This window comes from Bombus vosnesenskii, unplaced genomic scaffold, assembly GCF_011952255.1.
Source record: "Bombus vosnesenskii isolate JDL3184/JDL3185 unplaced genomic scaffold, Bvos_JDL3184-5_v1.1 scf7180000013320, whole genome shotgun sequence".
NCBI classification, from domain to species: domain Eukaryota; kingdom Metazoa; phylum Arthropoda; class Insecta; order Hymenoptera; family Apidae; genus Bombus; species Bombus vosnesenskii.
Window position 1 is genome coordinate 598,350 of NW_022882965.1, and position 15,173 is coordinate 613,522.

Sequence of the window (15,173 nt, forward strand, 5' to 3'; positions counted from 1 at the left end):
TCAAAAATTGGTCATTCTATCTGGCGGCGAGCATACCCCGATATCCCTGTCCGGCACTGGCGATAATTATCAGTTGCAATTTGTCTGGCACTGTTCTCCGCTCTACTCCACCCACAAACACCGCTCGAATCTCCACTCTTGCGCGCGTTCATCCATTCGGTGTGCCATTATCCCATCTCTCGCCGCGCAACGCCATCCTCTCCCTTCACCCTCCCCCTTCAGGATCGCAGGATCATTTTTTACGCGAGTCGCGTGATTCCATGTTCGCCGCATCTTCGATGCGAGCTGGTTAGAGAGACTCGCGTGAGAAGTAAGTCTCTGTTCGCACACACCTTCGTGCATCGTGCCAGGACACGATCGCTCGCGTGCGCGCGCGTTTAGTTCGACTAACACACTGAATCACAGCAACACGCACACAAACAAGGAAACGCACACCTGCTCGCTTACTTATACACGGAGGAACGGAGGCGTATATAACACGGGTCCCGAGTACATAATACACAGCCATATATCCTTCTGTCCCGTAGCTACTCTCCCTCGACCCTGTCGCCTCTCTTCTCGATTCCTCTCCTCGTTCCTTGGCACACCGGCCCTTCCCGCCCCTCGCACCAACGCCACAGCTAGCGAGCCCCTTCCTTCCCGCTCCTCGAACGCCCGGCGTCTCCGCGCGCCATCGAGTCCTACTCATTCCCCCTTTTGCTCGGCTTGCACGACCTAAACGAGATGACTCGTCGCGAGGACAGAGGAGCGGCGTCAGAGGAGACGCTGCTGCCGCCGTTGCTGCTGTTGAAGAAGAAGGAAGATGTGAAAGCAGGAAAGAAGGAGGGGAATAGGTATCAGAGGCCGTCCAGAGAGGAGAAAGAAGATGGCCCTGCGGCCCTCGTGTTGCACAAAGAGATCCGCGAGACCGTCCGCCTCTAAAGCTCGATCCATACGCAGCAACGGCAACGTGGCTCCGAATTGTTTTGCGCCGTTGTAAATTGCCAGCCGCCCTGGCTACCACTATCGTCAACGCGTGCGTTATTTCTCCCTCTTCTTTTCAGAACTCATTATTAGGGTTATTTGAATCACCCAAGATTCGATACCTTAAAATTCGATCTTGAATTTTGCAGGGAGTAGTTGAACTTGTGTATAATATTATATGACACTGTTAGTCTTTAATTGTATACTTACATATATATATATCGAAATTGGGTAATGAATAAAAAATGGAATCGATTAGTTTGCCTCTTGAGAAGCTTATAGAACAATCATCTTCCATACATTTGGTTACTATAAAAACACGAATACGAAAGAAACAGTTTATCAAGCTTTAAGTAAGCGTGAAAAAATAGATTTTTGTCACGAGCATGCATTCTTCGGACACAATCACATATCACTCGCAAGTTTCGATTCGTGTAATTATCTTTTGCGAGCTTCTCACATTAAGAAATGAATTGACTCGTAGATAGATATCTATGAAAATGAAGAAGTGGAAATTGTGAATAGTTCGGTGTGTTAACGCGGCTCCACGAGTTGAATGATCAACGTAGATTCCATATGATGTGTCTTTCTACACTTACTTCGTTCCATGTATTCCATCGGGTTTCATACGTACGCAATACATAGTACATATACACGCTCTCCGCAAAGTAGATGAAATATCATCATGTATCGTATTACAATGTTACCCGGCATCGATATATAGCCGCGATACGAGAGAATTCCGTAGAACATATGTTTCAAGGTGCAGAGCGCATTAGTGATAAAACTGTCTTGTTTCACGATTCGAAGGTGAATTCCGAAGTATGAGATTCTCTCGAAACTAGGAAGAGACGATCCCGGAAACTGTGTCAAGGTTGCAATAAATATATTCACGTCGCTTTCAAAGAAATCAATCTTCGTTAATCATTTATAAAATTTTACTACGTGTTTACATATAGTTCAAACATTGCAACTATATGTACGCATATCTATTATACTCTGAAATACAACTCTTTGTAAGTTATCAAATCTTGATGCCTACTTATTCTCCAAAATATTTACTTTCCGCTTGACTACAAATCTCGTATTTACGAGCCCCGTGAACCGGCCAAGTTTCCCCTGTAAACATGCACCTATGTACATACGTATATATATGTACTCATAGAAAAATACTCGGAACGAGCGTATATACGTTCTCGCGCGTATATAAATCACAGAGATTCCATTCTTCCGGTACGATTTTCGATCTTATACCGTGGCTGTGCGAAAACTACCAAAGATTACGGGTCGGCTGGTCGCCGAGGTTCGTGCAGAAGCTATTACGAGACATTATCTCGCGCAGGTGTCTGGCCGCGGAGAAGGCGATCGCCGCGCGCACGACAGAAATTCACGTAGTCGGTAAGAGGAGAACGTTCGTTAGGCTTTCACGAGTTAAGCTAGATAGCCAGAGGCATTGCGTACGATCTCCAGCGCGTATCGCATCCACTCGGACGACGTGCCTTTTTTCCCTTCCTTTCTCGTTCCCTGTTCACTCCCCCTTCCGCCACCCCCTTTACCATCGCACACCCTCCCGTTCCTCCCGTTCTCTGGCTCGCTACCCCCTCCCTCCCGTCCCTTCCGCGCGCCTGGTATCCCTTCCATCGTCTTACAGCATCGAGGAAACCATCTCTTCTCCCTTTCTCCCTCACAACGTGTCTTTTACTTACTCTCTCCCTCTCCCTCTCTCTTTCTCTCTCTCTCTCTCCCTTTTCCTTTTCTTCTTTCTTTACGCGTCGTGGTTCGCGAGGTACGCGACCGAACCAACGACTCCTCTCTTTCTCTGGATGAGAAACGACTGTCCTCCGATACTTTCGAGCCGGCGCAACGACGAACCTGAACACGATGGCGAAATGCGAGCATCCGCGGCCACCATGGGGAGAAAAAAATAGGCGAGGGGACTTTCCTCTTACGAAGGCTGCTACTACGAGCTCTCTATCTTTTTCTACCTTTTGTTTGTCTTCGTTCTTCTGATTTGTCTGATCTCGTTTCTATCGATGCGACAAATCGTATACGTACGAAGATTACAGGAGGAAACGTGATAAATAACATTTTGGTGATTTTTATGATTAACATGAACTTGTAAATTTAACATGGAACTGATTGACAATGTACTTGAATCCTAAAACCGTGAAAAGTAGGAAATATGACTTATCGTATTCTTTCCCTATGATCTTCATATATTCTATGTATTGCGCAATCGAATGCAAATTAATAAGCAATTACAATTACCTGATCGACTAGTAGTTCATTTTAAACGCGTGTCCATTATGCTTAACGACGGTATGAAATGTCTCGTAACGTATATATTAGCATACGCTATTACGCAACCAAAATAATACGAATAGTTGCAAACGCTATTAATACCGCGGACAAATTCTCGGCTACTTTAGAATCACGACGTTCTCCATCGGCGTGTACACGTGTGTCTCGAATCAGTTTTCTGTTTTAGCGGATATTGGGAACGCGGCTTGGTATCTCGAATGAAACCGAGGGGCTCGCTTTTCTCTTTCTTCGGATAAGAAATGAACGTCCGCCAATGCTTTCGAGTCGGCGCAACGGTGTCGACGAAGGAGCACGACGAAGGCGATGACAAAGTGCGAGCAGTTGTAATGAGTTTCCTCAAAGTCCCTCTATTTCCAAGATTACATCGGAAGGTAGAAATGTAACAGCTGAATTCGTTGCACGCTTGTCAGCTCTTTTCCTCAGACTCTACCCCCTACGCTATATTAACTAGATGTAAATAAGGAAATGCATTATTACTCGATGCAACTAATTGCATATTGCGATAGCTGACGTGCAAATGCATAATCGCATGGAACACTACTACGACGATGGAATAACGCGTGTAGGATACTAGCCGTTCGATTATTGTACGTTGATTTAACCTTTATTATGGAAACGTATTTACTCTGAATCTATCGACCATGTCATTTCTTAATCCAAATCTTTTTATTGGGTTAATAGTTAGTAAATACAAATTAATTTCAACTGGTCAATCTTAGTATCTGTAAATATAAATGTGATATAACTTATTCGTAACGGAAACGATAAAAAAATTGTTATATTCGGGAGATTTGCCATGTAAGCGATGAACCAATTCGTTTTCGTCGTAATTTGTAAACTTTAGTTACACCGTAGAATTAAACTGTTGTTATCTGTAGATAAAAGTGCATTCGCGTTTTGTTCATGACCGATACGTGCTTCTGTGAATAATAAGTCTTGGAAAAATTGGTAAAGATTTTTATAACATCTTCAAACATTTTAAATTAAGATTATCATAAAAGAAGACGAAATGAAGGTTCGGAGAAGACCACGATAAGTCTCATTACCTATTTTTTACCGCGAAACAGTTTTATGATTCACCACGTTGCCAATCACTCCGGTAGTATAAAAAATTTCTTTACATTTGGTATATAGTATAGGTCAATTGTCATATAGCGAAAAGTAGAAAGCAAAGTACATGAAACGTAGCGTCATCTTCGAAATAGTTCGAACACGAGAGACATGTGCCCTCATAGTAAGAAACAGGTAATCGTTTAATTATTGTCCTATTGGTGATATTCAATTTTGGTAAGGACTGGACTGCGGCGTTTCAACCACTGCGTGGATCGAAGAACGTCCTGAAAAAACCCACCAATGGAAGGGCTCGGTCTCGCGTCCTCGCCGATGCTATTTACGTCGGCGTGGTTCAATCATCGTGCAAATACTGACCAATTTTTACGACTTGTCGTACCTTTTATCGATCGAGAACGAATGATCGATAAAATTTATGAAACGTTCGTTGTGTTGCTATATCAATGTTTTATTGGCCTCTTCTATGTCATGATGCTTTCATCGGAGAAGCAAACTGAAGAGTTTGTGAACACGTGTGTGTTAAGAGGGGTTGGTCGAGGAATCGAAGCGAGTAAAAAATAGACACCCGTTAGTTCGTTGGGTCGCGCAGAACCGGTGTACGCTGTTCAGAAGCCAATTAACGTAGTTACAGGGAGCAGAGTTCGAGAACAGTGAAGGTTTTATTACGATTACGACAGAAGGGTAACGAGGTAACTGTATCAACCTTATCACAGTTATCCGTGCTTATAGTAATAATCCGTTTACGTGTTGTTGCTCGTAAGAAAGAAACTAGAAGGACCAGATGATTTTCTGGAATTCTTACATCAATATTCCTTTCCTTTTGTATCTCGCATGGGTCACTATAATTTTTCTATTATAAGTCATCAATTCGAATTTATCGTGGGATTTTTAAGATTTTTTATGTTACGTTAAATCTAATTAGTAACCCCAGAACAACTTGACTCGACAAATTCCGTCGACAGAAAAATCATGAAAACGCCGAATTACAAATTGTTCGATGTCGTCAAACACGAATACGATCGAGGAAACAAAAGCCACACCGATTTGCCCTTCAAATACTACACGGTGGCTGGAAAAATGCAACGTGTATCGGATGATACGTACTTACACGATAGTACGTATTGGTGTAAATCAGTGGACACCCGTTAGATGGTGTAACGAGGGGAGGCGGGCCAGGTGGTCCGTCGGTGCGAATATCCATTATAGATTCGGCGGAGTGTAGCTGTCGTACGATCCTACTCATTTTCCGTGTATTCGTGCAGCGTATTTCTGGCATCGATGAGCGTAGGTCCATCGTATTGGTAAGAGGTTGTGTTTGTGTCGGTAGAAGAGGCGAGTTAGTTCACGAGGGCGCCTGTGTCGGCGCTCGCGGCGCCACCGGTTCATTCCGCCATCGGCGCCCGCGACGTACGGACGTGAAAAGACGCGAGCACGGCTCTCGTTTGGGCGGACAACGTGAAGGAGTGGACAACCGTTGCATATCGCGTACATACAACAAAACAAAAACATCAGACACGCAATACATCGATTAACGCAAGATTCGTCGGTAATATATTACGGGTGTTCCGAACGTGATATACATACGTATATGTATATATATGTATACATATATACATATATATATACATATACATATATATATATATATATTCGTAGCGTGTGAAATTAGTGCGACGGATATCAGTGAGAATTCAGAGAGAGCAGAGCATCGATTGTCCTTTGTGTGATCGTCGTTACTCGGCTTCTTGTTCCTCGGGACGCCACCGCGACGTGTCGTGCCGGGGCTCGAACGAGTGAGAGTCTCATCGTGGGCTTCGAGGTCCAATTGCAAACGTCGTCGTGTTATACCTGCGCGTCCCTCTCACGAAGTGAGGCTCGTCGAAGGTCTCGTCGTCTCACCGGTGGCTGGGAGACGTGGAATGATATTTCGTCGAATCGGAGGTGCAGCCAGGCTCGTTAGGCTGCGACGTGACACGCGAGCCGAGTATTTGATACGTTAGGTAAGGAATATGCTGCGTATCGCCCAAGTCGATAAAAAGAAAAGAGGCCGCGTTAAATCGTGTATATTCGTATAGTGAAACAGTTCGCGCGTTTATTCGGTTCCGATTCTTCGCAAAAAGTGCAACCGATAGTAGTCATAGTTCATTGAATCCTTGAAATTTGAGGTTGTGACACAGTTGTGCTTCGGTAACTAAAGAAATCGATAGATCGTAAATCGATAGGTGAGACACGGTCAGAAGCGATACAGTCATTAGTGTTTTTCGTTCTTTATACGACGTCATATATATGTATGTGTGTTTATCAGATGTCCATGTATGATTGGAAAAGTGCAAGCAAGATAAAAGGTTAGATACAATACGACACACGAGGACTGAATTTGTTTAGGTAAGATAGAATAATACAGTTCGATTCAGAAGGATGTCGATTAATGGTACATCCTCTTTCGTTTTCTTTATACGGTATAACATTGCCTCTGTATATATATAAGTATGTGGTGCGCGTCCTGTCTTGTTTCGGATTTTATTGTTCGCTCGAGCGGCGATCAACATGGGAACGTTCGAACGTTTCCAAGCAATCGAGAAAGATTAACGCGATGACGCGCGCGTTGCGTGACAAACGTGTCATCTTTCGACACACTCGAAATTCTTATACTACTAATACCCTTATGCTTTACACGCGTACGTGTTGTTTCTTTTTCTTTGAATATCGTGCATCGCCGATTTGCAAACTCGAGTCAATGAAAGAAAAAATATCGAAACTCGAAGGTTGGATGAAAAACGTAGGTCTTCGAGGATCTTTAGAACCGTGGAAACCGTGGAGAACGTTTAAAGAAGCACGGTGACGCAATTTTCGTGCAGGTGCAATTACATGGCAATCGCGCGAGGCACGTCAGCAAAATCGAGAGCCGTCGTAACGGGTCTTCTTTGGTTTCGCGGAGCGCAAACGCCGTTTTACCGTTAACGACCTAAATCGACGCCGAAGAACGAGATGCGCGCTCTTTTGCGAGTTCTTCGTGAGAGCACTTCTTACGTCGAGTACGGCTGGAGTGGTGGAGGCCGAGGATGCGCACCGACTCTTCGTGCTTGGCAAAAGTTTTTTCGACCGTTTAATTTGATGACTTCAGAGTCGCTTTAAGGGACCAACTGATAACACGCCCGCCTCCCACCATCTATCAATCGGTGTGCCTTCGCGTTGGACACGCTTCGCGTCCCAAAGTTCCACGCCAATGCGAGCTGCAGCGTAACATTGGCGTACGAATTTTTAAATGTCGATTCCATATATTCGGCGACAAATTATTCTAGATAAATACTTTTTCACCAATTCGTTACGCTACCGTGATAAAGGCGACGAAGAATTTTAAACAAGAACTCGATCGAAGTTCGTAACAAAATTCAATATGACTAACTGACGAAGACATTGTACATCATCGAATGTACTATGTATCTTTATCGATGATAGGTAACCACGCAGAAGGAGGGAGTGGTGGGGGGATCGGTCAAACGATAACGCAACGGAAGCACGTATACGTCACTCATTCGACCATACTAGGCACGCTCTGGTTTTCTAGCGAAAATTGCGGGCTCGCTTCGCCGCGTAATCTCGACTACCTCGATGCAGCTTACATCGCTGACAAATAGATCGATAACATTCGAGAAACAGTTATATCCCATCGCGGCTGCTGCTACGCGTTCGGCTTTTCACGCGTGTCGGTTTATTTCCGTGTTTCGTTTCAACGATTCTTACCTTTTCAAGCGTAACGTTCTGCAGAATATCTTCGCCTTCATTCCTCTGAATATGATTCGCGAAACAAAGAGAGGGAACAATTTTTTCCTCTTTCCATGGATAAAACTCGCGTATTTTTCCTTTTAATGGCTTTTATTCGGTTGAAATAAGAAAAGAAATTCACAGAGAGCTCGGTTAAATCGTCTACCGCCGGGTGGAATTCGAATGTTGGCAAGAATGGACTTAGAGAGGTTTAGCGGTCAAGCGAATTCGAGGATACCTTCAGACTCGTAGACTGGCGGACGAAATGACCTAGGCCGTTCTTTTACAGTGTCACGTCTGATTGGCTCGATCAGCCGTCTCTATCTGTGACTTTGTGTAGCTCATCTTCAGTTTGTCGTGGATGTTCGAACGCAGTGCCAGGACAGTGAATTTAGTGTTTTGTTTCTCGTCAACCTTTTTTCTCTCTGTTCTTCTACGTTTTGTGAGTATATACATTTTTGGCTACGAGTATTAGCGCATCTGTTAGATACGTTTACTGGAACACTTTAACAAATTTTACTACAAATGAAGTAAGAAACGCCATAATATTTCAATGCATTGCATCTAACAAAGCGATAAGCAACACTCGCTGAGCTAATTACTAGAGAAATCTTAAGATAATACATATATAGATTTAGGATTAATGTACATATAGATTCGATGAAACGCTCGATCTATTTATCACTTTTACCAAGAGACGATTTTCTCCGATTTATCCGATCGATTCGGGGGTTTCAGCCTGCTATCGTCTCGATCGTAAAATTTTAGCATTTCATGTCCGAACGATATTAAATGTCTCCGGGGCGAGATAAAGAGCGCAGAAAAGACAAAGGGGGCGTATCTTCTGTAGAAGGATCGATCGTCTTATGAAATCGAAACGTGACTAATCGCGGAAGAGGAGTCGCTGTTACCGAGCATGGTATCGTGCCAGACGAAAACGTTTCTCCGCCTCGATAGTTTCGATCTGACCAGCAACGATAATTGTTAACAACGAACGGTCGTTCGAAAAAACAACGAAATGTTGGATTCAGCACATTAAACGACGCGCTCACCCTTCCAGCTGATGAATCTCGTGACTAACCGGCGTAATCCGCGCAGCGCAATTAGCATACATGAATAAAGAATCTATGAATCCTTTAAGTCAACTGGCAAACGCCGGCTGAATGAATAGATGTTTGTAACTTGTTCGTAGTGCGACGAATAGGCTCACGTTTGTTATAATCAAACCTATTTATAAGGTGAATCGTGATTTTAATGCTTTCTTTAATTTGATTAAGTGATTTAGTTAAGTCGTGTCATCGATAAAAGTCAATAAAAATCGATTTCTGACTGAGGAAATTTACCAACAAATATTAATGCATCTGAAAATGAAACTCAACGATATTTCAGTTGATAGTTAATTGCTTGATAGGATATAAATATTATGTCAGAAGAGCTGACAATACAAGATATGTACACTGATAGTTCATAGGGTATTCCAAACACTCTTCTGTTATGTTTACGCGAGTAATCGTAGTTGTGACTTGAAAGAAAGGAAAGCAAGTGGCATATCCAGTCGGTTAATTTCCTAAATCCAAAGCGACGTGTAGAATTTCCAAACGATCTTCGTTGATGCTGCAGTGAGTGAACTTTCGTACCGGCTAACTCGACGCTTTTACTGCTTCCGACAAATTGTTCGGCAGCGTGGTGACCTTATTTTATTGCGAGCCTAGCGATAGTCTATTCAAAATGCGTTTTACGGGCTATTAACGAACGTACCGTAATTTCCTGGAATAACGTCCGAACGAAAATTCTTTCCTCACGAATTCGGTCCTGTAAAATCGATTCCTTCGTTCTGTTCAAAAAAGAAACACGACGAAACGCGACGTTTGCCTCGAACAGTCTTTAAGAGCTCGTAGCTACATCCGATCATTGGAATTCTACCGATAAAAAGAAACGCAGAGGAGTAAAAAGAGACACAGAGACAGAAAAACAGGGAGACGTGGTATCTTATATTGCCGGTGGAACTCGAGACACGCAGGTAGCGAGCATAATTTTCTATCTACCTACGAACGCCCCGTAAATTGATCGAGGTTACGTCGAGCGTATTTTGTTATAGTGGAAAAGGACTCGTATACGCCTCGAACGATTCTCAGCCGCTTATTACCGGGCTTCGTTCGTTCGTGCTCAGTCACGCAACGCGCCACTCGGTATCGTGGGATTCGCTGGTTGTCGAATGAACTCGTTTACGAACTCGGGAAGGACGAACTCTGTGTTGCGTCGTCGTGACTGTGTCCACGTTTTCGATGAAAATCGATCGTTCTCGTTGTCGTAGTCACAGTCGTTCTCGTCGTCGTCGTCTCCGTCGCCACGTTGAAAAACGTTGAACGTTCGCGCGCTGCCGCGTTGTACGAGACGTTACGTGCCCGTTCGACCTTTCCCCGAGCCTCCTTTGCAGCCTTCGTTCCAGGGGCAAAAAGGGTCCCTCTCCGTCCGCCTCTCTGTCTCTCCACGCGCTACGGTTTCGTCCTGACTCTTTACCCCTCTTTTTCTCCGCGCGGCTCCCTTTCTTTCTATCTGCTAGTTCACCCTCCCTCTCTTTCTGTTCCTTTCTCCGTGTTACTCGTCCTTTTTCTCTCTCTTTCTCACTCCCTCTTTGTCGCACGCGGTAAATCGCTCTCGCACTCGACAAGAACGGGGCGAGTTCCCGAAATAATCGTGCGTATCGATCCTCACGCGGGGCGTGCAGGGTGAATTTATTCTCGTGCACGGGGAGAACGAGAGACTCGTACAAGCTCGCCTCGTTACTTAATCGTTCCGCGTTAGAAACGAAGGGTATATAGCGTGGAAACTATAGCGACGTAGTAGAGGCGGTAGCGTCTCCTGCTTGTTTGTCCGAGAAATATACAACCGAGCTGTTTGTCGGTGACACAGGAATAACGAGGATTCGTTGGCCAGTTTGTTCGCAAAGATATTCTATAGTGGTAATTACACCGTCTATTATGATACATATTCGATGTGTTTTCATAGCGAGCAATCGAACATGGAGTAGGGTATGTACCGCTTGGTAGTATTCTCAAGTTGGCAGACCTGACTATTTGTTTCGATCCCTGACGTGCATTCGACTTATTCGTTTTATCACTTTTCGAAATTGGCGACAGTTTCGTTTGGAATTTCAGTTTTCGCCGTAAGCGGAGAATGAGAGCAAGTGTTATCGTCGGTCGATATTTGCGGCAGCACCGGTCATTAGATCCGCTTTAACGGCGGGGACACAGTGTGTGACACACGGAAACGTGCACTCTTCGACCATTTCCGTGGTGTTGCGTATCGTGCTCGCGAACGTGCCGTATTTCTTTCGCCTGAGAACTAGATCCGTGGAACGCCACGATCGTTTTACGGAGCCTCCTCCTCGTGTGTCGTATTCTGGCGCGAAGTCAACAGTACATAATCGTAAAATTCGCTTGATCGCGAGCCTAAGAACTTAGAAACAACATGCGAGTCCCGAGTGTTCGCTTCGCAAGGAACGCCCAAGGTACATATTTACCGGGTTGGTAGACATTTTCCGTGAATTCGCGTATTTGCGCGTCTGTCGTTAAAAAACATGACCCGCATCGTCTTACGTCTCTTCTCTCGTTTCTTCGTTATTTTTCCCGGTCCCCGGAGCACAGGTAACGACTAGTCTCTCGTATTTTCGTTCGTATTTTCCTTTTTTTTTTTTTTTGCTTTCCTTTCTCTCTCTCTCTCTCTCTTTTTGTTCTTCGCGGCGTCGCGGTGGAGAGAACCCTTGCGCGTTTTTTCGCGGGACATTGTTCGGCGCGCGTTTTGTCCGCACGTCAGCCATCACGGCGTATTGTATTCATTGTTTAGAGGCTGTTGGAGCTCTACAGGCAAGAAGACGGCAAGAGAGAGAAGGGCAACTCGTAGTGGCTCCGAAGGAAAGGAAAACTCACCGTTCGCCGGCTTATAGACAACGCCGGGCTCTTGCTTGCTTGCTTTCTTTCTTTTTCTCCCCCGTGTTTCCCCCTCTCCCTTTCACTCGACTCCGAGGCTTGCACGAAATCGCGTGTCGCTCCCGTACCGCGTAGAAATGTCGCCTCCTCAGGATCACGAGGTTCCGTGATCGCAGCTGTGCGCACAGCCAACGTTCTTCCTTCTTCGTGCGCTTCCTCTCCACCTACGGCCCGTTGGAAATTCAATTTCTGTGCAAACGAGTGAAATCAAGAGGAAGCGAATGCAGGAAGAGAAACTGGACACGGAGAAGGGAGGGCATCGCAAGGTAACCGTGAGGAAACATAGATAAAGAGAGGAGGAAAGAAATTTACAGTTGTACCGTTCTGTGTATCGGACCAGTGAGACAAGAGAGAGACAGAGAGTGAGAGGGCGCGCTTATTGTTCTGCTTTCGAAGAAACGCATTGGAAAAGGAGAAAGAATTGACAGAGGCAGATGCAACGATTGCTCGTGTTTGTATACACGTATATACTGCCTACGGAGTAGGACAAAGGGCACGTATGGGACAGAGATAAACGCATAAGGACGGGAAGAAGAAACTGGAAAGGATGCGTCCGATTTGCCAGTGATCGAACGTAGGCCTCGTCATTATTGCTTCGTGCGTGGGTGAAAACAGTGGTGTCGCTGGAAAACCGACCGAAGGAGAGAGAGAGAGAGAGAGAGAAGAGGAGGAGTAGAGGAGGAAGGGAGGAAAAGCGGCTGGCGGCGGAGGCCACTTCCTGTGGGCGACGACAAGGTACAGAAAACAGTTTCGATATCAAATATATTATTTGCTCGTTTTTGAAACCTAAGCTAAACCAAGGGTGTCGTTTAACGCCGCCCTTGGTAATAGCGGCAATTCTCGCAGAAGTAGAGCAATTGGTGTTAAGTTGTATTTATAACACCCTGTTAAAATTATAAACGCTCTCCCATGGAAGATGTATCGACATACATACATATATGGTATGTGGGAGTTCGATTGAAGTTTCTGTATTTGTCCGACGCGAAGAATCAAAATATTATTCTAATTATTGTTTATCGGGGTTAGTAAGTTGGCAGTACGCGTGTCAGATGGCGCGAGTCATTTGGATCCGCCTGCAAATCTTTATCTATCCATCATTTCATAACACAAATTTAAACACATTTCGGGAATTGAATAATCGTTGGTTGCGTACCAACGAATTCTCACGTCAGGAAAACGGGATCGTAAAAGCTTAGAACAGACTCAGAGAGTAGCGTCAGTGAATAGTAGCGTAGTTATACATGGCCATGGGAGATTCAAAAGTTTTCTGTTTACCGTTACTAATCCTGAGGACTACCGCCGCTAGGGTCGTTCTCGGCGACGAGTTGACCGTAGGCAGTTTTAGTACGTGCTATTAGACTGTGCAATCTGTAGCCCGGAATTCCTCGCCGATAAAACCCCGAACGAAATAGCAGGTTATTTAACAGGAGAAATAATCGTTTTTAAACAAGCGTGTACTTCATTCCCGTCGATACTAAAATCTTTTACGCTCTGGTCAGTTTATACGAGAGAAGAAGACTCACCTTTTAAGAGAACCGATTTAATTAAATAATCCTTGTTATTACATGCGGTTCGTGGATTGTGTAATAATCGGGTCGCTTCGCGAGAACACACTGAAACGCCAGACGTTTCATCTCGAAATGGTTTTAAATGACAATGACCACCATCGAGTCGAGTTGGTTCTCTCTGTGTACCGTAATACTCGATCGGCGCTCGTTCTCGCCATTATGCTAATGAGACGTATTGTCGTCGGCCATGGCGGCCAAACTACTCCTCGTTCAAGGAACCCGTGTCTGTTAAAAAAATCCTTTATTTCGACTAATCGATTGCACGTTATCGTTCAAAGAAATTACATTATGCAGTAAAGTGCATACTCCTACGATACTTGTGTATTTACGTGTCGATACGAGAATACAAACTGCCTTTCTTTCTACAAAAAATAATGAGAGAAAATAAAAACGGAAAAAGAAAAGAAAAAAGAAAAGCAAGGAGAGATATACGCAGAGCACGTTGCACGGAATTCGCTGTTTGCAACGATGTCTTCTCTATATTTATTGCGTAATGCTTGAAATTTTTGTTACGGCCCGTAGTCACGTTGGTCGTTACACGCAGCGCCCGTTCGAAAATCCCCGATTATATCGACGTCGTTATTCACGACGGCGCGCGACAGTTGTTACTGCTCGTTACGTCTCCGGGTGTCTCTGGTTTATTTAGAATTTTGAGGTGCGCTCGCGGCCATCGCGCGTATTTTTTTCCCCCACTGAATCTCTTTTCCTCTCTTTCGACAGAGGGTTAGAGAGAAAGAGAGTGAGAGAGAGAGAGAGAGGGAGAGGGGAGGTGGACGAGAGGCGCCCCCGTGTGCAGTTTTTATTTCCGGTGCGTTAAAAGCGGTACGAGAACGAGAACTCGCTGACGGGTGCAAACTTCACGCAACGAAGAATAATCGCTTGGCGCCCAAGCGTCGATTCTCGGAAGCTGAAAATTTTTCGTGTATTTTTTTTTTCCTCGCTCCGGAGACGGCAAACGATAGCGATGTCGATGATAACGGGAAAAGCGAACGACGCTAACGACATGGTCGCTGTCTGTACGATACCGTTCGTGATAATCGAATTCTCGTAACGGTTGACAATGTCTATCGATTCATTATGACATTAGATGTCGCCTCTCGCGCAGAAAGGGGAGAAATGCGTTTACACCGAAGCTGTCGCGTGATCGATACGAGAGCCGACCGACTGCCGCGTGCGCTCGCTCGCTCGTCTAAAAACTAAGAATCACTTCGACTCGGTCACGAAACATCTCCCTTGTTCCAACTACATAGTAGGGAGAAATAATTTTATTTGCTCGTTTCTTAGGTGACAGCGTAGTAATTATGGTTTTAGAGGGGAATAATGATGTTTGACCTCGTTACCGAAACTGTCTCTGTATATAAAGATCGTAGAAGAAAACGCGACGAGTGCGTTTTTGGTAATTCTTTTTATTTCAATTTGAATTCACTTTATGACTAAATAAAATAGTTAAAGGTAGAAAGAATCTGTTAGATCCAAAGGTAGAATTGACGAAGAA

General features: G+C 44.6%; 1 protein-coding gene across 15 annotated transcripts in view; it reads left to right on the forward strand.

Annotated features, from left to right (window-relative positions):
- The first annotated feature begins 6,013 nt into the window (after nucleotides 1–6,013).
- The window catches only part of LOC117235840 (bromodomain adjacent to zinc finger domain protein 2B-like), a 229,468-nt gene continuing 220,308 nt past the window's right edge, over nucleotides 6,014–15,173 (forward strand). For 8 of the 15 annotated variants that reach the window (XM_033498246.1, XM_033498256.1, XM_033498255.1 and 5 more), the window contains exons 1-2: nucleotides 6,014–6,356; nucleotides 12,425–12,845. The gene's annotated coding sequence lies outside the window, so the exon portion shown is untranslated. Of the gene's footprint in view, nucleotides 6,357–12,424; nucleotides 12,846–15,173 lie in introns of those variants that run through there. The other 7 variants (XM_033498262.1, XM_033498263.1, XM_033498247.1 and 4 more) reach the window with 6 other exon arrangements.